An 11,001-nucleotide genomic window follows, 5' to 3' on the forward strand; every position below is an offset into this window, starting at 1 on the left:
TGGCACATGAGTGATCAGAAGGGGAATAATCTTTCAGAATCTTTTTTTTCTAGATTTTCTTCCTTTAAAATTGGGTGCGTCTTAAGCTACGTACACACGTCAGATTTTTATCGCCCGATAATCGGCATCGGCCAATTATCGGGCGAAAATCTGCCGTGTGTACAGTCGGTGTCGTCCATCGTCCGGACGACCGACCTGCCGGATCCACGGACGATGGACGACAGCCGATCCTAATGAAAGGGAAGGGGAGAGCGCGCAGCAGGGTGCCGCTCCGTCGCTCTCCCCCTCCCCTCTCCATAGAGCATGAACGGTGCTGTATGTACAGCACCGTTCATGCATCGTGCACTCCCTTGTCGTTGGAAAAGATAGTGAAAGATCCTTTCCAACGACAAAAATTGGAAGTGTGTACGCAGCTTTATATTCTGGAGCGTCTTATACGGCGAAAAATACGGTAACCAAAAGTCAATCACTAGCTGTTTCCCAATTTATAAAGAAACCCAGATATTATAATAAAACATCAAATAAACGTGGGAATGTGGTTGTTTTAGACAAGGACAAATTTAAAAGAATGTGTCCTAAAATATTATGTAACAAGGATCGGTATGTGTCAGTTCCTACCAACATTACTGAAACATACTATGCTGAATTCTATATTCTAATATACGAAGCATTTTCAAATGATAACATTGATTAAGGCACATATAAGTTTCTCAATAATACATTTTCAGTTATGGCAACCTTTTATGCCCTCCCAAAAATACATAAAAATCCAACTGATCCCCCAGGACATTCTTTCGTTGCTGGGATTGGAAGTATATATTTCAATGCCACTCATCGGTACCTACATCTTTTTGTGCGAGTGAGTTATTAAAATTCATCAATGGTATGAATGTTCCAGAAGAAGCAATACTAGTAGCGATTGATATAGAGGCGCTTTATTCCAGCATCCCTCATGAGGAAGGTTTAAATATTATTAACAACTTTTTAGGCAAACTTAACTAAAAACAGTACCCCAAAATCAATTTATACCGTTTCTCCTAAGGTATATTCTTTATAGCAACTTCTTTTTATTTGATGGGCAGACCTACCTCCAGGTACAGGGAGTTGCAATGGGAACACGATGTGACCCCACCTATGCTATCTGGGGGGATGGAAGAAAGATATGTTTGCCGGTGAGACCTTGTCAATATACCTTTCCCACATTTTATTGTGGAGAAGGTATATCAAAGGCCTCTAAACGCTGTTTTCCTGAAGAAGCGCTTATGACCACAAAACGCATCGAAGTTCTGTAATGTTGTGAGACAATGTGAAACACTATGGGTGTATGGAAATTTGCACTGTTGATGTATTGAATGGAATGGTCTCGTTAGACAAGTAATATATCTATCTTATATGTACTGTGACACCAAGGCAGGACTGGAGGTGGAAGAGCGATTTATTTGCCCAGGATTCCTTTTTTGTGTGAGGTATATTTGCCCAAGATTCCTCTCCTGTGTGAAGTAGCAGGTGGAAGACTCTCACCTGTGAGATAATTAATGAAGAAACACTGAGGGTGGGGATATAACAGAGGCAGGAGCTCAGTCAGGATCCTAACTTGGAGAGACACAGACAGAGGTCTGTGCAGGCTCAGCCTAACTTGGAAAGATACAGACAGGGGTCTGTGTGGCCTTAGCTTGGCTTGGAGAGACACAGACAGGGGTTTGTGTCAGTGCCGCTTTGTTTGGAGAGACTGCGGACTGTGGGAGAGTTCTGTTTGGAGGCGCAGACAGTCGGTCTGTGAGGAGCTCTCTGCCTGGGGACACAAAAAGTTGGTCTGTGTGAATGAATGGAAACCTGAGTAAAAGATTGCTGAAAGCTTTGTTTGGAGCTGACAGGTAGAAGCCCTCCAGCTGATAGACAGGAACATCGGATGTATAGTAAGTGCCAGACAGGCAGGGTTTTCTTTTGCTATTTTTGGTATTTTATCTGCAACCTTCAAATAAACCTGACTTAACACTTAAACCTTGGTGTGTGATCTGAGTTGGATGAACCAGACAAGTGTCCTTTGACCCTGGCAAAGGCAATCCTGAGCTTAAACCCCTTACAGTACCTACACAGAACCAAATACAAACAAAACCTACAAATACAATTTCCTATCTGACTTCCTGCCAGTCAGCATAGCAGCTAGAAAGAAGTAGAACACAGAAAAAGTATTTTAAAATGGTGCTGATGCTGGAGACAGCAAAGTACACCCTGCTGGAGTAGTTACAGTACCAATTTGCACGCTAACATCTAATAATTCAGTATACAAGTAACCAAGAAAAAACCTCCAAGCTTTTTCCCACCAAATACCACAGGATGAAAAACAGGTATGTATACCACAGCTCCCGAAAAATTCACTTGCCAAGGATTTTTCAATAAATGTAGTGTATTCCAGGTCTGCTGAATCTGGAAATGACATGAGTTTCAATTCAATTCAATTGGCTGTAGTTCTTGTGATATAGGAATCAAAATAGACGATTTTACCCACAGCTAATGTTAACACAGCATATTTTTATCAATCTTTATTTATACCAGTGTTTTGCATTTTATATCTTAAATGTAGCATTATTTTCATAAAAGTTTCATTCCCTTTTCCTTTTATTCATACAATTTCTTTTTTTACAGAAATGAGTTCTTCAAGAAGAAGTTGTTTAAATTACCCTAATGTATTTTGCTACACTTGTGGTGATATTTTCAGCAAAGGTATATTCTCAGCAAAAACAGAGAAGAAACATTACAGAATTTGTAAAACAAGCATATCTTGTATATTTTGGTAATAAACTAGGGGACCAAGATAAGTATTAGGCTCCCCCATATAGTATGCAAAACTTACGTAGAGTATCTACATCAGTGGAAAAATGGAAAACTGAAAAGTTTGAAATTTGGTGTACCTATGGTATGGCGAGAGCCCAAAAATTATCATAATGATTGTTATTTTTGTTCTGTGCATGTAAAGGGTTTCAATTGTTACAAGAAAAACAAGTGGGAGTAGGAATCAGTAAGACGACCTGTGCCGCAAGGTGCTGATGTTCCCATACCCATCAGTACACTCCCTGATATTCCTGTATCCAACATGGAAGATATATATACAGGGTTTGGAGTGTAATCCAGGAGTTAGCAGTGGAATAAATTTGAAGGAAGTGTTTCATTAAACCAGCACTTCTAAGAAGAGCTCAATGATTTAATACATGACCTAAGTTTGTCAAAATAGGCATCGGAACTAAGGTTCAGAAAATTCCTTGCTTCTCACCTACCCCCAACACAGAGGCTTTTTATGCTCCATATCTCCATACCCTCAACACCATTCCCAAAACTTGACAAATTTACCATCTATGATGGGACTTCCCCTTGGAGAGGATGAACCAAGGGGGGAAAGGTAGAGGAAACAAAATGCTTGGTCCTGGAGCGAGGACAGAAAAAGATCACCTTCCGGGGTTGAGGGAGGTTACTTTTATAGCTTTGGTAAGGTGGTGCTATAGAGATTAAGCAGTGGAACTAACCCAACTGTGCATGCTGTTGGGAAGAGTGACCGGAAAAATGAAATTCAAAGAAAAAGTATTGCGTACCAAATGCAAAGGCCATTTTCAAATTTTTTTCTTTGCCAGATTAGAATAAAACTTGCCTCTCTCCCCTCCCACATCAGCAAGGGCTCTCCTGCACTGCATTAGACTAATCCCCAGCAGTCTGTTAATACTTTCTACCCAGCCAGTCTGACAACTGAAGTCTATTTTCATCAGTGCAAGTCTTTGAGCTATGTACTGTACCAAATAATGTCAAGGCCATGGACTGGACTGCTAGTGCTTGTAGGAGTGAAGAGTAAGAAATTTTGTTATTCCAGCATCCATCACCAATAAAATAATGGAACAATTAATATTTGCACTGGAGGAGGGGACCCACTGCAAGTGTACAAAAGTGTACCAGAGTTTGACTTTAATAGCCTCTACTCTTCTGGGAAGGCTCTACATAACATTTTACACTAAAAAAGGGTATTTGAGTTCAGGCACCAACATTCAAAGAGAATATTTGGCTTGCAATCAGTGTTCATTTTTATCTTACAAAAGGTATTTAGTAGGGTTGGGGGTCACCCCAGGTTTATCAAACTATGTATCTGGTTTTGTGCATAAGAAGCCCATAAAAAATGGTCTTCTCTAAAATGTTTTGCAAACAAAGGTATAGAGAGTTGTGTGCCTAAAATACCTTTGTAGTTTGTAACATTCTGCACTCTTTGCTGGAAACTGGTAAACCATTATTGGGTGGGTGCCAAATATTTTTTTTAATAAATACTACATCTTTCACACTTACAGTATGACGATTTTAGGTGAAGAACAAAGCAATTTACATTTTTCATCACATAATACAAAAAATACATTTAATAGGCAAAGAGTGCTTTAAATAAAAAAAAAATATTTAGTGCCAGAAATAATTCATAGAATAAAATGTGTACAGTCTAAATTTTAGTTTTATTGATTGCAACATACTCCTAGGTATTTGAACCCACACTCATCTACAACCATATCTTCATAATGTCTTAGCACACCATTGTCATTATTATCATAATATAGCATAGAGTTCGGTGATAGCTTAGTTGGAGCACAACAAGGCAGTGGTGTATTTTCTGGCTCTACAGAGTATACCAGTGTCTGTATGACAGCATGGTTAGTACCCCTAAGTATCTCTGTCAATGGGTATGGGCACTCTCCATGACAGTAGTTGGCTATGTAGCCCCATGGAGCAATAACCCAGTTTTGCCAGCCAACATCCTTGAAGTCAGTGTAAAGACGACTTTTTTTGCATATGTTATTGGGAGTTGGCATTGAAGACTCTACACTTCTATTAAATCTTGAGCTTTTGCAGCTAGTAGGGTCAAGGGAACCTTTGAGCAGTAATGTATGAATAAGGAATGGATTTCCTCACATAATGGGGTGATTCTGTTGACTGTTTCCTATCCATCTGCCAATATTTCCATAACTAGATCCATGATGTTCTCTAGGGTGGCCCAGTCCTGAGCCACTTTTGTCAGGTTTAATTGGAGAGGCTCATGAAGTAGGCGAAAGGATTGTGTAAAGAGAAGCTTCCTGTTTGTATTATGGTCTCTCATTCCTTTTAAAGACATATAGAGTGGCCAGAACAACCGAAGCTGGAATTGACGCCCATGGTATGTGTTGTGCTTGAACTTTATCTCAAGTTGGCCGAGGGTCACTTGCTCCTTTTTTTCAATTGCAGAGAGGTCAAAGAAGAGATGTTTCTTGAAACATAAGAATTCCTGTGGTACCACATCCATGATTAAAGGTCCTGTGGAGAAACAAAGTTAATTTATTCGAACACAAATAACAAATTATATATATATGTTATCCGAAATATATATAATATATATATTTCGGATAACACAGTGGCTCAGTGGTTAGCACTCTGGCCTTTGCAGCTCTGGGTCCTAGGTTGGAATCTCATCCAGGACACTATTTGCACGGAGTTTGCGGGTTTCCCCTGTATTTGCATGGGTTTCTACCGGTTTCCTTCTGCATTCCAAAAACATGCAATTAGGTTAATTGGCTTCCCCCCAAAATTGACCTTAAACTGTATTAAAGACATTGGACTATGGTAGGGACATTAGATTGTGAGCCCCTTTGAGGGACAGTTCGTGACATGACTATGGACTATGTATGTACAGTGCTGCATAATGTTACTCCTTTCTCAAACAGTTTCCAAAATGCCTTTGTACAGGGCCAGGAGAGGTTGGCTTTGGCCTCCATTTAATCCCAAGGCTTTGAGCAACATCATTTCCTGAAATTGAAGCTCAGTGCAGTCAACCAACAAAATGAGGGCTAGAAAAGAGATGAAAACCACAAAGATATTCATGGTGCTGCTACTCAGTGATCTGCTTTTCTGCTCTTAAACCAGTTTTTAATTAATATCTCCAGCCTCTGAGGTATGAAATCTGGCAGCTTCACAAAGTAGGGAGGGGGAAGTTAAAAGGCCATCATCCTGTCTCCTATTTTTAATGTAAACAATCACATTCCAAAGGTAAATTACAACTTCTGAGATGATAATACACTTGATGTGCTTTAATTATGTATCTACTTTTTATATCTAATTTCAATAGCATCATTCTCACAATTAAAGTTCAAGAACAATGGAATTCCAAGCACCCTGAGATAGTATTGCCCTTAGATCTGGGTTTCTGTGTTGCCCATAGTGATGGATGTAAAACTTGCTATAGATATCTCAGGATGGATGAATGTTTAGGAAGATTTACAGATCTATATTAGGTCTAAGTAAGACCTGGTTGGCCATTTGTGTGTAGCCTATGAAGTAGGGCAAGTAAATCAGGAAAAGTAAAAGCCTATCATAGACAAACAAAATCTGATCAGAAAGTTTACCAGTCTGTCTTATCACTATAGCTCTTTAAAATGCTCCTCTGGCACTTACCACAGTTGTCTAATAGAAGTTATAGCTTTTCCTGATCCAGACAAAAAAGGCCAGGCCCAGGAACTAGTCTTAAAGATTAAAATCTACCAAGCTCATTAGATTTATAATATGGTAGTTAGAGATGTAGACACAATCTAATCGCTCTCAGGCATTACTCTTGACAACCAGGCATGTAAACATGAACACTTGGTGCAACTAAACATCCAAGAATATTTCTATCAAGAGGATTGGAAATTGGAGGACAGACTAAGTTTAAAGTCCAAGCTAGTCACTGTGTATCCCCATACTGCTAGACAAGAAGTTCACATAATATGGATAAAAGTAATATCTGTGCCATTGTATTTTTACTTTAGAGGTTGTAACCACAACTTTTCCATGACTCTTGTCTTTAGCCTCTTACAGGTATCCAATGTATAGGCACATTTGTAATACTGTTTAGATTAGCTTCTTTGTATTCTTAGCTACTTTAAAAGCGATTAGAAAATTATTAAAAAGATAAAAAAAAATAATCAGATTCATGACCAAGGTAGCTTGGACCTTCTAGCCCATCCTTTGCCACCACCATCATCATAACATCTTCCTCCCCCAACCTGCTGACTAACCACTCCCCCACCATTAACTACCCAAACACAAATCTTGGATTAAAATTGGCTGGCAAGCAGCTGTTTATTTAAACACTATTAAATAAGTTACCCATTCAAGTAATTAATCAAATATTCAATAATAAATAAATGACAAATAAATAAAAACATTTTACACTTTTGATAAGCATACATTAAACCATAACACTCCATTATTATTATTATAATTATTATTAAACCAGGATTATATAATGCCAACTAATTACTCTAGCCTCCTTATTACAGATATAAGGGAACACATATCTGGCCCTAATACATCTTTGGATCTATTGGGAGGGATGGGGGGCAACACATACAGAAACCCAATCAGCATTAGTTCACTCGCACAATTACATATCTAATATATCCATTCACTGCAAATTGTCTCAATGAGTTCTGTAGCACCTACATTTGCTTTATAGAAAACATACAAACTCCAGGTTTCATTTTTTTACTATACAATGTATTAATAAAATGAATCCTTTCACTGTTATCTTTAATTCATGTCTTCTTTGCCACATACTGAATCCACACCATTACAATGATCCAGAGAACAGTTTTTGGCCCACAGCCACCAACACTAGTACTTCCCATTCCATTTATCTAGTAGGGGTTCATCTTGAAATACATGGATATAGAATTAACGTAGATTTGGGTATTAGATGAGCAAATAGGTTTCTGCCCTTCTCCAATAACTAAAAAGATGGATTCAACTGACAGAAAATTTGAATCTATTTAATCTATAAAAGTGACCTGTTTGTCTATGGGTTTGACTTGATACCCCTTTCTAATCAATCCTGGAAAATGTGTTATTCAGGCAGTCTTGTTAAATTGAATGGCTTGGTGCTAATGTTTCCAGAGTGAAGTACTTGCAAGTTCCCTGCATTAACTAAAGAGCTCAGACAATTCCAATAACTATATTTTGTATTATGTCTTGTATTAGGTCTTGCATTCAGTTTATAAAGTTTTGCTTGACTGGTTGAACCTGGGTGATTTAGAAAGTTTGGGATGGATCTGGTCCAGGATTTAAAACTGGTATTGCTATTAGTTTGCCAACTAAGAGCAAATAATTTTTCAGAAATTCATTCCAGATTTTATGGATCACCCAGGTTCTCCCACGATTATTTATCTTTTCCAGTCTTGGAGAGCTTCAAATAGTCCCAATGTGCCTATCGCCAGCGTTAGAGCAATATTTTCCTTCCCAGAGCTATATTATATTCACTACATGGGGACATTATAACACTGCTCTTAATAATATTAAACAATAATAATATTATTATTAGTAATAATATTAATAATAATAAACAGGAAAGAAGTGGGTGAATTTCCCAAATACCCAAAATACAGCAACAAGCACAGTCATTAAAAACCTACACACACTTTGCTTGAAATAAATGCTAATAAGTTAATCAAGGCTTAAACTTGTAAATACAAACTTTTATTCTGTAAAGTCACTTCCAAGATGATAATCTATAAAACTTCCCGGAAACATTGTGGAAACAGGTGTTGATGGGATTATCTGTCCATCGTGCATGAAACTTCAGATGAAGCAGATTTAGATGAGAACAGAAATAAGCAAGAGGAAGTTTATGCGGAGTTAATCCAATTCCTAGATGACAAAAGTCTGTCTCTGATTATGATAGAAGCAGCAAGTGATGGAAGAAAAGCATTGAAGATTCTGAGGAATCACAATGCTGGCAAAGGAAAGCCACGAATAATTAGCTTATACACAGAGTTATTATCACTTCAGAAAGCTGAATCTGAGAGTGTCACAGACTATATCATACATGCAGATATGGCCATTACAGCACTGAAGAATGTTGGGGAGATGGTCTGCCGATTGCTATGATTCTAAAAGGTTTGCCTGAGACATTTACACTCTGCCATATATGTAACAATGTGATGGAAGGTGATGGAACAAGGTGATGGAACAATGACCTTTTCTGACATTAGGAAACAGTTAAGAAGTTTTGAAGATACTGAAAAATACTGGGTCAGCCCACGTAATGATAATGTATTGAAAACAAGTACCCCTGTTACAACAGCAAAGAAGAAAGACATTAATCTTGTATGCTACAATTTTGATCAAAAGGGCCACAGAGCTAAAGCATGCCCGAACAATTCATATAAAAGGAGCAGTGGTGCAACTATTGGAAGAGTTTCACACACAAAAAAGACATTTTGCAGGCGGAAAGTGCGGGACAATGTAAAACATGTGACTGATGGTACAGAGCAAACATTTGCCTTAAAAAAAGTGAAAGCCAGTCAAACAATTTCATATCTAAGGAAATAGTGGTTGATACAGAAGGGACATTGCAAATTATTGCAGACATTTGACGACACATTCAAGCTAGAGAAACACTACGTGGAGTTGGCGGATGGGAAAAAGACTTTCGGTATAGCACTCAAGATAGGATGGCCGACAGCGAGGGAACTCGAGTAAAGACAATGTTACAAAACGCACTGTATATACCCTACATATCCACAGGAAATTTTCTCTGAAAGTTGAAGCAGCAACAAGGAATGGTGCATCTGTTGAATTCCGGCAAGACGGTATTGAATTGGTCCATAAGAATGGTACCAGATTCATTATCAAGAAATTCAACAGGCTTTATTATTTGAACATTTTTGAGGAAAGTAATGATAGTTATGATAATCAAACTTGGCTTGAAATCCTTGGTCACTGTAATTATTATGAATCTTGACAACTACAAAATGTAGAAGAAGGAATAAACATTAAGGGTAAGGTTGATAGGTCCAACCTGAGTTGTGAGATTTGTACCCAGGGAAAATTTGTTCAGAACAGAAATAGAGAGTCTGACACCCAAGCAAAACACCCATTTGAACTAGTACACACTGACTTAGCAGGCCCTATAGACCCAAAAACAAAGGATGGATTTAGATATGCCATTGCATTCACTGAATATTCTCGTGCAGGGTTTGTGTATTTTCTGAAAAGTAAGAGTGACACAGTGTTGGCCACAGAAAAGTTCTTTGCAGATACAGTCCCCTATGGGACTATTAAATGTATTAAGTCTGACAATGGTACTGAATTACACCAAAAGATTTACAGTCGTTGCTTAGAAAGAAGGGCATAAGACATGAGACCTCAGCACCTTACTCACTCCATCAAAATGGGACTGCTGAGAGAAACTCTGCTGGGAGATGACAAGGTATATGCTAATAGAAGTAAACTACCAAAAGAGTTATGGACATATGCAGTATGTGTTTTATTAGTCGTTTGAGGTAAACTCTATATAACGTGTTGACAGGAAGAAAGCCTAATCTTTCAAGGATGAGAACTTTTGGATCAGAATGTTTTGCATACCAGTATGACAAAAAGAAGCTAGTCTCAAAGTGCACAAAGGGAAATTTAGTAGGATATGACAAACATAGTCCCTCATACCTGGTGAATTACCCAAACACAGGTAAAGTCTTGAGACACAGACTAGTAAAGAGTACTACAAAGAGTGTGATTTACAAACCCAGACTGATCTGTCAGACTGATATCCAGTTCTAACACAAATGAGTGCCCAGTTTCTGAAGTCAAAAATAAAAAGATGATGGCCAGACAAAGATGATGGCCAGACACAAGATAGCCATTGTCCACGATACCCAAAAAGAGAAAGAAAAGTCCCTTAGTATCTAGATGACTATGTACTAGAGTTACATTGTTATGATCAGATAAACCAGTGTACACGTTTTTAACCTCCTTGCAGTTAAGCCCGACCTTCGCTCGGGCAAAAAAAAAATTGCAAGGATGGTTAAGCCCGAGATTTTTCACTTACCTGGTCCCCCTGTGCTCATCCAGCGTCGTCCTCCATCGGTCATCGTCCGCTGATCTCTCCAGCATCGGGTGCCTTCGTCGGGTGCCAGCGGGACCGGTAAGAAGCCGGCCGGCTTCTTACCTGGTCCCGCTGATCGTCCGACGTCC

The 11,001-nt window shown here is 38.6% G+C and overlaps 1 pseudogene; it reads right to left on the reverse strand.

Annotated features, from left to right (window-relative positions):
* Positions 1 to 4,481: 4,481 nt before the first annotated feature.
* LOC140327399 (derriere protein-like) overlaps positions 4,482 to 11,001 on the reverse strand; it is a 26,749-nt pseudogene continuing 20,229 nt past the window's right edge.

This window comes from Pyxicephalus adspersus, chromosome 3 (genome assembly GCF_032062135.1).
Source record: "Pyxicephalus adspersus chromosome 3, UCB_Pads_2.0, whole genome shotgun sequence".
Classification (NCBI taxonomy): domain Eukaryota; kingdom Metazoa; phylum Chordata; class Amphibia; order Anura; family Pyxicephalidae; genus Pyxicephalus; species Pyxicephalus adspersus.